This window comes from Candoia aspera, chromosome 1 (genome assembly GCF_035149785.1).
Source record: "Candoia aspera isolate rCanAsp1 chromosome 1, rCanAsp1.hap2, whole genome shotgun sequence".
Taxonomy (NCBI): Eukaryota; Metazoa; Chordata; class Lepidosauria; order Squamata; family Boidae; genus Candoia; species Candoia aspera.
In genome coordinates this window covers 90,578,198-90,591,081 of record NC_086153.1, presented here as the reverse complement: position 1 = coordinate 90,591,081, position 12,884 = coordinate 90,578,198, and the positions used below count along the sequence as shown (strand labels likewise).

The 12,884-nt window shown below is 38.2% G+C and overlaps 1 protein-coding gene across 1 annotated transcript in view; it reads right to left on the bottom strand.

The window, feature by feature from the left end:
• TXLNB (taxilin beta) overlaps positions 1 to 3,982 on the bottom strand; it is a 38,180-nt gene extending 34,198 nt beyond the window's left edge. Inside the window, exon 1 of the mRNA XM_063309298.1 lies at positions 3,826 to 3,982. The gene's annotated coding sequence lies outside the window, so the exon portion shown is untranslated. The remainder of the gene's footprint in view (positions 1 to 3,825) is intronic.
• Positions 3,983 to 12,884: the final 8,902 nt, after the last annotated feature.

Genomic DNA, 12,884 nt, shown 5'->3' with positions numbered 1-12,884 from the left:
CAAAGACAGAGTACCCTTCCATACAACTGCTTATTCTTTTCTGTTCTTGAATGTAATCAGAGGTGGACTACTCTGTACTAACCACTTGGTTTTAAAAGAACACCAGCATGGCAGCTATTCTCTCACAACAGTTTCATCTTTTTCCTTTTTTGTTATTGATTTTAAAATAATTACTTTAAGTTTGTATGTTTTGCTTTTTTGGTGCTTGCTATTTCTGACTCCCATTAAAAAATACCTTGCACTGAAGTATACCATTGGATGGCTGTTCTCTCTGTAACCTGTATGTTTCTGGAATGGGCCTCTGACTTGGGCCTTTTCTCCTCCAGAATGTCTGAAATAACTTGCTCCCTTTCCTTCAGATCCGGTATAAAAGGGAGAAACGAGAAGATTAATTCTTCTGATACCCATGCTAGTGGCATTGTATGACCATGCCAACTATATAGTTTATGGTAACTGCATGATACACTCTGTAAATCTAGCATCTGCAGAGAACCACATTTCTTCTCATCCCATCAAGTACCAGTTAATCACTAGGAGGTGGTCTTTTGGCTTTTGAGCTTCAATAGCCAGAGATTTAAAACTGTTCATACCTGTTTCAAAACAAAGTGAATGTGGATGCCCTGGTATATAGACATATATATTGTGTTAATGAATTCTATAAAGACTTTGAAATGTTACTCTGGTCCAGAGGAATGTGTGTTATACTGCCTTAAATGAAGACCCTGATCTGTTTTCTGGGATGAAGGCAGCTGCAGCAGAGTTTCAATCTGCATGGGGAAATAGCTGATGACGATTCTAATCTTTCTGTTTGCATGTTTTCTCAAACTAACCCTAACGCTCTGGAAACTGTTACAAAATCTGTGAATTGCTTTTCTGCTTATGTACAATAGTAGTAGTTCCTTCAGCTATGCTCAGTGGACAAGGACGTTCAAATAAATAGAAATGCTGAATGCAAGTAGTTTTGGGTAATTCCAAGCAGCAGCATTAGAACAGAAGGATAAAGTGAGAGGAAGGAGTTGGTTGCAAGCTTGAGCCCTTTTACTCTTGATGCTGTGTTAATTTTGAGTGACTAAACTAGATTTGGCCTTTTAGTTATTTCCCATTGTGTGGGTTGTAAAATGAAGAGGAACTCTACTGCCTCTTGTCATATTATTTCTATCATTTTCACATATAAATACTACAGCTTAGTATAAGAATTATTTGGCAATAATTACCCTGGTTTGAAATCTTTTTCAGAACAAACTCTATTGGATTAAGTACAAGGAAAGAGACATTGCTAGACTTGTGTCTGATCATGGACCACACTCTGTTGACTGAAAAATGTCTGAGTAAGACAGCTCACTGAACAGGATAGCAATTTGCTGTTCAGAAATATGGGTAGGTGTATTTTATACATATACACACACATACAATTGCATTGTGGATTTTGGGGGCAAGAAACCTTCATGGACCATTGGAATTATATCACAGGTTGTATTTCCACTGCATTTCCCAGTTTAAGATATCTGAACAGCATGAAGTACGATGGCTAAAAATAGGAAGTGAGTTTCTTGGCATACTTGGTTGGTATTGAACAAGCATCTGATTGTTTTCCAAAGAACTATAATGATACACCTTCTGCTATCTTGTAAGTATCCATTTCAGAATTCTGATTCTGGATAATGTGTAGCAAAGGAAGGAAGTACGATTGTAAAATTCATTAAACCTAGAGGTTGGACATTTTCTTTTCATGAGAGAGGCCAGCTGTGAGTTTTCATTAGGAAGATAGTAGAAAACATCTAGTTTTCCTTGTGATCTCATGCTTGATAAACAGAAGGCACCCACAATCAGTTGCTCTTGGCAAGCTACAGAATTGAGGACATCAAGAAGAACTGACCTGTTTCATACATTCTGATATACCATAGCTTGTTGAATCAAGTGGTTAGGTTCACCAAACAAACCACATTATGGCTTAGCATAATGTATGAATCTAACTTTTCTTAATAATGGAAACAGTAAAGATAAGGCAGGGTACATGTACTACAACTGAAGGAGATCTTGAGGCAACACCTCAAGATCTCTTTAAGTTGGAGATTTTTATATGCATTCCAATTATTATATTGGAATTATTATATGGAGTGCATATAATAATTATGATGCAAATTAAACAGTCTTGTCTTGAATATGAATGGAAAGGTAATGAACATTATTTATTTACTTAAATATTTATAGCCTATCCACTATGCAAATAATCTCATCTATAGTAAATGTATAAAACCACAGATTCCATACCACTCTCCCTATATTAAAAGGCAATGCTTGTGAGATAATAGGGTGAGTGGTATGGAATCTGTGGTCTACCTGCTGCAAAGCCTGGCATTTTTAAGCTATTTTAGTGCCTTCTGGACCAGGAAGAAAATACATCCTATGAAATAAATTCAATGTTCAGCTTTAGTCCATACATTTGTTTACTGATCATAATGTGATATTATCATTAATATAAAATACCTAAAATACCAACTTTGTATTTGCGTCTTCTGCTGAAAATTTCAGCAAGGCTGGTAATCTTGTCTTTCTCATGCACTCCCATGCTTTCATCTTCTAAGTATTTAAAGCATAGAAAATAATGCTTTGTGGATCCATAGTGTTATTATATTATAGAAAATAATGCTTTGTGGATCCATAGTGTTATTGGCATGTGTCTAATGTGCTCTTCAGGGAGATGCAGCTGAACTTCATTTACTACTAAAGCAACACCTCTTTAAGATCCTTTTTTAATGACTACTCTAAGTTTAATGATGCTTTTTTCTGATGTAGCAACAATATATTCATATATCTGTCTTTTCCTGATTAATTACTCACATTAATAGTTACTGAACAGCTCATCAACAAGTTGCCTTAACAACTTTACTTCATTTTCTTCCTCTTTATAGTAGAGATGAATTATACAAAATGTCCTTCTCCTTGTCCCAAGGACTTTTTCACAGTACAACAGTTTAAGAGTTTGCTTATTTTTAGATCTTGACTCTCCATTCCCTTCCACCCAGTAGATCTCCCAGAAAGACACACAACACCTGCTCTAAAGTCACAAGCTATTTTCAGCCTAGCCAAGAAAGGATGATCACTCTGGAGACTGTCTTTATTATTTATATTTACAAAACACATACACAAAGAATCCCACCAAACATTTGAAAACAGTTGTATCTACTTAGAAGCAAGCCCCACTGGGATGAAATAGAACTTATTCCCCAAGTAATCAATAGATTTCATTAGTGGTCAGTGGGCACCAATTAAAATGTAAGCATTATGGGGACTGGTGTGTGTGTGTGTGATGGGAGAGAGACACACAAGCATCAAGTCTTTGTTACAGCTTGTTCTCAAACATTAAAATCTCAATATTTTCTATCAATTCTTTGAAGTACCATAGTTTATTTCAAAAATTGTTAGAAAAGACCTACTGAGCACAATATATATTTAACAAATTCAGAATATTTTAGTTGCAATAAGAAGACCGTTCCAGAAACATATACAGGACTTCTCATATTTTAAGTCAACCATGATAATGATTTGGGTTTCCTTGTCAATAACCTCATGACTTTCATATTACATAGTAATGACCTTCTTTGCATTCTGCTTTAAATTCCCTTTCTCCTAAAATACCAACTTTGTATTTGCGTCTTCTGCTGAAAATTTCAGCAAGGCTGGTAATCTTGTCTTTCTCATGCACTCCCATGCTTTCATCTTCTAAGTATTTAAAGCATAGAAAATAATGCTGTATAATAAAAAGACCACACCCAGCCCCCTTTTCTCAGCTATCAATAACAAGAAAAGATTTGGCACACTTACCTAGAGGGGCAAAAAAAGGAATAAAGATGAAGAAAATGACAAGAGAAGGCCCCAAAGGAAGACTCTGGTCACACAGAAGGGAAGAAGGGGGAGAGAGAGAAAGGGGAGTAACTGACAGCCGGCAAACACACTCCCAAGTTTGAAAGCAATCTTCCAATCCCAGACGCCAAAATGAAGAGAGCGCTCAGTTGGGCTTCAGCAGCTGCACAAAATGCAGGAGGAATTTCAGCAGGTGCACTTTATCGCACCAACAGAGAAAAAAATGTTACTAACTGCCCAAAAACTTTTTTGCTCTTTAAGGACAAGATCCTGGCTCTTGTTTGTATCTGGCTCTTACTTTTTCTCCTACAGTGCAGCTTGTGGAAATACTGAGGCTGTGTTCACACAAGATGCTTACTTGTGAGTCATTTAATCATGGTTTGTAATGAATTGAATTGTCAGGGTCTGCCTGACATACTGAACTGTAAACTGGCCACACTGGCTGGATTTGCAGAACATGCTGGGCTACAATGTGGTTGGCTAGTTTGTGGTTCAGTGTGTTATGGAAACCCAGCCAATGGGGCTTATGCATTAGAAGATGGGCTGTTCTTCATGCATTTTACTGTCCTCAGAGTCTACACATGTTGAGTAGACTCTTGCAGCTCCAGGCAACATGTATCTACCTACTCTGATTAAATGCCGCCTCCTCTCTCTCACACATACACTTACAAGAGACATCTTCATTAGTCCTTAGGGACAAAATGCACACAGAGAAACTCATATTACTTCACTACACTCTAAAAAATACCGGCTCCTCCTATGGCCACTGTTGGTGAACAGTTGAAGGGAATTCCAGAAGCTCTACCCTGCATGTTTTTCCTACCTTGTGTCTAATCCCCATGACTTTCTTCCTCCCGGGGTTCCATTAGTGCATTTATTCTTGTTTATGTTCCATAAATGCACAAGGAGGAAAACCATCTGGAGTGAGCATTTTAAATACAGCAAGAAAAGAGGCAACATTTTTCCTTCCCCATTTGCTTGATAATTTAAGGTCAATCCTCTGTGCTCACTTTTTATTTTTTTTAAAAACAGCCACATTTATTTGCATGTCCTCTAAAAGAGGCATGCACAGGTATGTACACAGGCTCTTCTGGTGTGCCATTAGTGGGTTAGGGGCTGTAGTGTACATGGTGCCACAGTAAAATAAAAAAGGGTGGTTGGAAGTGGCTTCTTCATCTCTATTGGGAGAAGAAAGTTAATCTAAAGCATCATGAAATTACATTGAAACCTCAATTTAATGGACTCCCATTTAATGGACTACGGATGTAATGGATAAAATATGCCTTCAGACCTCACCCACAAAGTTTGTCTGGACACTTGATGTAATTTAAGTCATTTGCATCAATTTATGTCATGGACATAATTACTACCTGACTTTTTATGTTTTTTCCATTACACAAATGATATAAACAGATGCAAATGATGTAAACATGTCAACTACAAAATTATGCAAATGATATAAATTTCTTAAATTCAGATTTAATGGAATTCTTTCCCCCAAAATGGCCCATTAAACTGAGGTCTTACCACATTGAAAATACAGAGCAAAGAGTAGAGTGCCAGTCAAAGAAGTGCCACAAAATCTCAGAAATGCTCTGCTTGATTAGCTAACATGGATTGTACTGCAACTTTATTTATTCGAAAAAAGAGTAGCAGCAAATCAGGTTTGAAAAACCACTGGGAACAGAGCATTTTTCTAGAACAGGGGTGGGTAAACTATAGGCAAACTGTAGGGATCTACATCATTTTTTGTTAGAATGCCCAGTTGGAGGCTGGTGCAAAAGGTATACACTTAGAGGTAAAGAATAATGGGAAGGAGGAAGAGGAGGAGGATTGTGGGAGAAGAATGTCTGAATCAAATGATAATCACTGTCTTTGCATGGTCAGATCCATTCCTGGTCATACCTAGCTTTTCTTAATGCAGCCTCCTATCAGTATTAGAACAGTGGTTAGAATATTAGACTAGAATTGAGAACCTTTTAAATCTTTTAAAATCTTTTGGCCATGAGCCTAACTTCCCTCATGGGTTTGTTGTGAAGATAAGCTGGCAGAGGAAATACCATGTATGCTACTACTCCTAAAATAAGTTTCCACCAGTTGAGCTGAACTCCTGACACATATCTAGTCTGTTCGAATAGAAACTTCCAAACTTTTCTGCCAAGTGCCCCCAATATTCATGTATGCTACTAAATGACTCTATACATATAACAAACTGTATCATGAAGTGGCCAACCACAGTTTAGTTTAATGTGCTGTGCAAACACAAGCCCTGATCCGGTGGGTTATGGAAACCCATCAGAGTAGTTTCACTATAAAAGGGGAAATCATACTTCGTTTAGCCAGCTTTTGAGCCAGCTTTTGAGTAGTAGTTTTATTTGAAGCACCCAATTATAAGCAAAGAAATTCTTTGGCTTAGAAATGTAGTCTTTATATCTTCAAGATACTATCCAGGTCCTTAGAGAGCCACTGAATCTTAGAATGTGAGGGATGGAAAAGATCCAGGAGATCATCTTGTAGCATCTAAAATAAACTACAGTGATGCCAAAATGATGACATTTATCCCAGATTAAGTTCTATTCCAGTGTTTCTCAACCTCAGCAACTTTAAGATGTGTGGACTTCAACTCCCAGAATTCCCTAGCTAGCAAGGGAGTTGAAGACCACACATCTTAAAGTTGCTGAGGTTGAGAAACACTGCTCTATTGAAATGGTTGAGCACTATTAGAGCATTTTTTCTGCATCAGATACTTGCAGTGTAACAGAATATTATCAGTCAAAATGGAACCAAATATAGAACTGGTGAAAGCTGATTTATTTATCACATTTCAAGCACATGCTTTCTCAAAAGAGGTCAGAGTGAGATATATGGGTTGCTTAAATATCTCACAGCAGTCATGTGAGGAAGGGGAAGCTGAAATAGACTGGCCCCATCATCTTCATGAACTAGTAGGGTTTTGAAGCCAAGTGTTCAAGTCTTAGCAAACCAAGTAATAATAATTACTGATACCAGTCATGCTGTACCATTTTAGAAGAGTGATTAATGTTAATTTAAAATTAACAAAGTTAATTTTCTTGCAGTGAGTAAGCCCCTCTACAGCTGTGCAAAGGTCTGACAGATTAACCATTTATCTCATCACAGTAAGAAACCTTGCCTTCTTTTAAGTTGTTGCTGTTTTCCATTTCTTTGCACAAAAACAGCTGAAATTGGTTAGAAAATTATCAGTGTACTACACTGTATTTTTACTATATTTCAAATATGGCCAGAAATTCTGCAAACTGTACATCACAACGCTCATTTCCTTTTATGTATCCCAAACCACTTATCTCTGTTTCAGAGTGCCTGTACGTTCAGAAGAGTGCTGGAATATGCTTGCGAATGGTCCTTTTGTTCTCGGTAAACTGTGCCTGATTAAGATTCCACATCTTGTGAAATTATGCAGATAAGCCAGTAGCAGCCAGCCTCTATGCAGATTTCAAAGTATTTCCAGTTCCAAAGGAAAGTAAGAATTCCAGTACTCCCTTTCATATGATCGTCTTCAAAAAAAGCAAATCATGAGATAAATGCACAGCCCCGAGACACAATGCTTGCACATGTGAACCGAGCTTATACTTCTGTGCAAAAAGTTGCCACAGTTTGCACAATCACAGTGATCTTGCATCTCTGCATATTACTTCTGAGTTCCAAATTAAACTGTAACTGAAGCAGATGAGGTGTTTAATGGTGGCCATATTTCTTCTCCTCCTGCTTCTTCCCTGTGTTTTGAAAACCATTTAGCCTTGACTGATTAAGGTTCTCATAATCTTAAAAGCTTGCAAACATTGAATTGACTCAATAATAATAATAGGCTTCTGACAAAAAGTTGGGTGATAAGCCCAATACATTTCACCCAGAAAATTATTTCTTCAGGGGCTATCCATAAAAAACAGCATTCAATATCTGTAGGGTTTTTTTTAAAGAATATTGCAAGAGTAACTAAACATTTTTTTAAAAAAAATAAGGCATTACAAGAGATGTTACTTTTCTAACACATGGCTCTGAATATTTACCGGAAAAGAAGGTATGGAAATTTTTCCCAGAGGACAGTCTTGTTGCAAGCTTATGGAAATGAGTAATGCCTTCTGAATGTTTCACAAATTAGAGACAGAAACATAGACTAGGCAGAGGAAATGTGGACCAGAAGGAACTCCACGAGGTAGAAAAATTCACAGAAATATGCTTACACATTTCACTGACTATTGAAATGCATTGTGGTCCATGACAGTTGAAGCCATGTTACAATACATTTATTAGGCTTTAAGGTGACATAAGGTTCATTGTTGTTTGTTGATTCTTTATTCATCATAAATTCAGAGAGTTGGGAGGAGCCATATAACAGTATGGAAATCCTAGTTGAACACATGTAGGGAGGGAAGGAAGGAAAAGACACTGCCTTTCTGAATAACTGGGTTCACTGTCAAACTACTTTTACTGTTGGGAAGTTTTTTCTAATATTAAATTAAAACCTTCCTTCCCGTAATCTTAATCCATTATTCTGAGTCCTGCACTCTGAAATGTTAATGAAAATACTGAAGAATAAAGAACACAGGACTGATTCTTGCAGCACAGTGCTTGATATATCACTTCTGTTTGATGTGGAACCATTGATGAACACTCTCTGAGTACAATTTCTGAGCCAACCATGTATCTGTTTAATTGTCATGCTATCCAGCCCACTAGCTTGAAGTCAAGATATATTATGTCTACGGCGTCCCCAAAGTCTCTTGAGGAAGTTACATGATCAAAAATAGATAACAGTAGTTTGGCAAGATTTGTTTCTGACAAATCCATGCTGACTTCTCTGATAATTGTGATTATTTTCAAGATGCTTACAGATATATTTATGATCTGCTCTAGAATCTTCCAGGTATCTATGTCAGAGCAGGCCCACAACTACAGTCTGTGTCATCCGGGGCAAACATGGATTCTGCACCCATTTTGGTGCCCCCCAGCACTCATTTTGGTGCCCCCCCAGCGCGGCACCTGGGGCACATGCCCCACTTGCCCCCCCTAGTTGCGGCCCTGTGTCAGAGTGACTGGTCTGTAGCTTGCTGACTCTCCTTCCTGCCCTTTCTGAAGATAGGGACAGTTTTCTCTGCTAATGTGCCTGTCTGTCTCTCCTCCTCCCCTCCACAATATGGTAAACTGAGGCCACAACCATACAGCTACTTTACATAGTCCCCTCTGTCCTGGAGCCAGCAGAAAAACATGATGTCCTAAATCTTGCTGCCCCCGCATTGTGCCCTTACTGTACATTCAGAACAGATCAGTGTTGTGATACTCTCTGTACAGCTTTAACATGCAGCATTCTAATGGCCATGATTGGTGGTTCTCTTGGCTTCAGTCCTACCCAATCTTAACTACTATGTGAAAACCTTCCTCCAACTGGCATGCTCAATGCTCTGACCACATACTGCATTTTTTTCCTTTCTTGTACCACTGACCACTTGATTCTTTTTTTTTTAATTACTTGAAACTGTAGGACCACTGGACAACTGTTTGACTTATCAATCACTAGGGGGCAGCACAAGGTTAGAGTTTGTTGTATCTCTTGGCTGCCATCTAGAGGCTATGTGAATCTGTGCAGCCACCAGATAAATGCTATTGAAGAAAGGGTTTTGTCTGTATGGATGCTATAAACTATCCTACAGTATATTATGTGAGTAGAGGAAGTCAAGGTCTGGGCTTCCTGGAAGCAGCAGCCACTGGGAATAGAATTCTCTGCCAGGGAGGCTTCAGAAGTACAAGATACGAGTCCTTCTAAATACTCTTCCAATTATATGCATTAACCCAGGGACAGAGTAGTCAATTTCAAGGTTTGTTCTCTCTAGGTCAACCAGTAATCCCTTCCACCAACCCATTTGTAAAGGAAAAAAAAAAGTGGCTATGGAAGTTGGGGTTCTGGTCTTTCACACAGTAGAATGTGGGACAGAAGAACAGGTCATGGACCAGAGATAAGGGTGCGATCCCACAGAAACCAGTAGAACCAATTCCAGTAACATGTTTCCTGACATGGAACATTTTATTTCAAGCCACCTTTCCCATGCAGATCAAAGCTGTCTACATTACTGAAACTCAGCATATAGAAGCAGGATAAGAGGGAAAACACCTCTCCAGAACAAGGCTGCTGAAACTGTGGGTATGCAATGAGATACAGGTAGTAACATGTCTTCTGGAAATGGTTGAACTGTCCTCATACTAGGGCAAGAAGGCTGGGTAGATTTGCCCTGAAGTTGTATGGAACATCATGGAGAATTAAAAGAAACAGCAGAATACATTCTCACTGGCCATACTTCTGGAAGGTGGGCATGTTGTGATTGGCTATACCCACCATAGCAACCATTATAAAGAGAAATCTCTCCCCAGTGGCAGCCATTTTATGTGGGTTTCAATAGCTTCTCTTAAAATTCCATGTGTGCCCACTGACCCAAAGATTGGGGAATCCTGCTTTTCCTGCCCTTAAGGATAGGAAAAGAATGCAAGAGTTCAGGATAGGCTGCGCGGCACACAGTGCCCTTGTAAACCATCATCCTCTGCCAAAAAGCATCTGTCTGCTCTGTTCTATAGTGATAAAGCTAGGTTAGGTAAAGGGATGGCTAACCCAGTATTTTCAAGAGCTACTCTATTATCTAGAACTACATGATAGCCTGAAAATTATACCGAAGTTGACAATGACCATTGGAATAATTTACCAGGCTTCAGTAGTACTGAGCAGTCAGCTCACAAAGGGGCAACTGAGGTTTATTGACTGTAAAGAATCTGCCCACAATATTTCATATGAAATATTGCTTACAAAGTTATTATATCATTCTTGCCTACGACATTAGAAACACAATAGGGTTTTTACCAAAGCACATTACCTACCAAAGTATTGTTTGGCATAGTCTAAAATATGGTCTCAGAAAAGTGGGGTAACCAATGATCCAGTCTGCAGATACAAACAAGCCATCTGGATTTTTTGGGTGATTTTACTACAAGGTTTCAATAGTGAAGGAAGCAGGCAGGCATTGCTTAATCTTTCTTTCTTTCTTTCTTTCTTTCTTTCTTTCTTTCTTTCTTTCTTTCTTTCTTTCTTTCTTTCTTTCTTCCTTCCTTCCTTCCTTCCTTCCTTCCTTCCTTCCTTCCTTCCTTCCTTTCTTTCTCTTTCTCCCCGATTTCATACTTCTGTACCTCCTTTTGTGTAAGATACCCTGCTGTTCCTTTATCTCAAAATTAGACACACACTAGTTTTGATTCTATACAGTTAATAAATCATTTTAATAAGCATTTGTGTGAAAGCAAGAGTTTCCCCACGCTATAAAGTAATATAACAAAATCTAATTTTTACTTTGTTGGCACCCATTGTAATAGCTTTTGAGGAAAAACTGCACCATTAGGGGCTTTTTTAGCTTAAAGTGAAAGTGAACAAAGGGATACATGATACAGATATATGCAATCATATATGGTATATACAATGTGGATACTGTAATGGGAAGTTTTTCTTCCGTTCTCACAAAGAAACTAAAAGCTGTGAGATTCTGGACCAATAAAAGGATATTACTCTCCCTTACGCAACTCATAGTTAGCAATGTGTGGCTGTTTCAATATGGTGATAGCCAATGCTTTAAACTTTCACCAGACAAATGAATGGAGAATTCAGTTACATTAATGGCTGTTATTTCAATAGCTATATATTACCTCCTTAATCACAGCAGCATACCAGGTGCTGAGGGTCAATAGTAGAAGACAGCTGGTGAACTTCTGGAACGTAACCTGACCTCAATATGAGAGAAAATGCTAGACTATGTGGGCCTTGGCCTGATTCAGGATGGCTCTTCTTAATTCATGTCCTTCCCAACAGACAATACAAACATAGATTTCTTTTGTATCCTGCTCCTGCTTATGTCTCTGGTTATCTCCAGCTGGACAGCTGATAAAAAAAAAATTAAACCAAGCCCTCCAGCCAGCAAACAAACAATAATAGTAATGTTATCTTTGCAAAACATCTCCATGGCTATTTTTATATCACATCTCCCAAATTCAGCCCCATGGCTTCATTTTGGTTCACAAAGCCAAGTAGGTCTCTTATGAATCTTCTTTAGCCTTTCGGTGGGAAATGAGGAGGATGACGTGCATCGGACTCTCCCTTTGGGGGATGAGCAAGGGAGATTTGGGTAGGAGTTCGAGTCATAAAATAATGGCAGCTTCTTTTGACATTGCTGTGCTGTCTTTTTTTTTTTTCCCCATCTGCCAGGTTTACAGTGTTTCTCTTTCTCCCCTTCAGAACCTTGGAATCCAGAGTACTAGCAATAAGATTTATTATTAAAACTTTTTTTTAAAAAAAAAGAAGCAGCGAAAATTTCTAATTTTAAAAATATTTAAAGTCCCTCCCTTCCCTAAAAAATCCCGAATGAAATAGAAGATTATGGCTGGGGAAGAAATAAAAGTACAATTGCAAATCTTTCTGCCCATCAATCCATTTTTAAAATCTGAGAAAGAGTCAATAAAAATTATATGACTGCCTTTCATAGATGCTTGTCAATGAAACTGCACACCTGAAATTGGATTACGAATCACATTTTAAAAACCCTACAGGATTATATTAGAAATCAGTTTATAGCTATATATCCAAATTGTCCAGAATGCCAGCTACATCTAGTGGTTGCTAGCGGGTTACTGCAAATCCCGCACAGGCATAACAATGCCTTTTAATTTTTTATGCCCGATTATATCTATTTTATTTGTACTATGCAGACTTAAAGTAAACTCCAAACCCATTTTAGATTTAGTGTGCCAACAAGTCTAAATATTTTAACTATTGTTAAACAACGTACAGGGTCTGATCATTTGTAACGCTTGGGAGAAGACTTGACTTCAAAAGCAACAAAACAAGTCCTGGGCTCAATTGTCTTGCAGTTTAAGTATAAAATGCTGATCTTTAGATGTCCCAGGTCTCAGCATGATAGTTCAGACTGTGGCTTCAACTCTGTGCAGAAGAGTTGCTC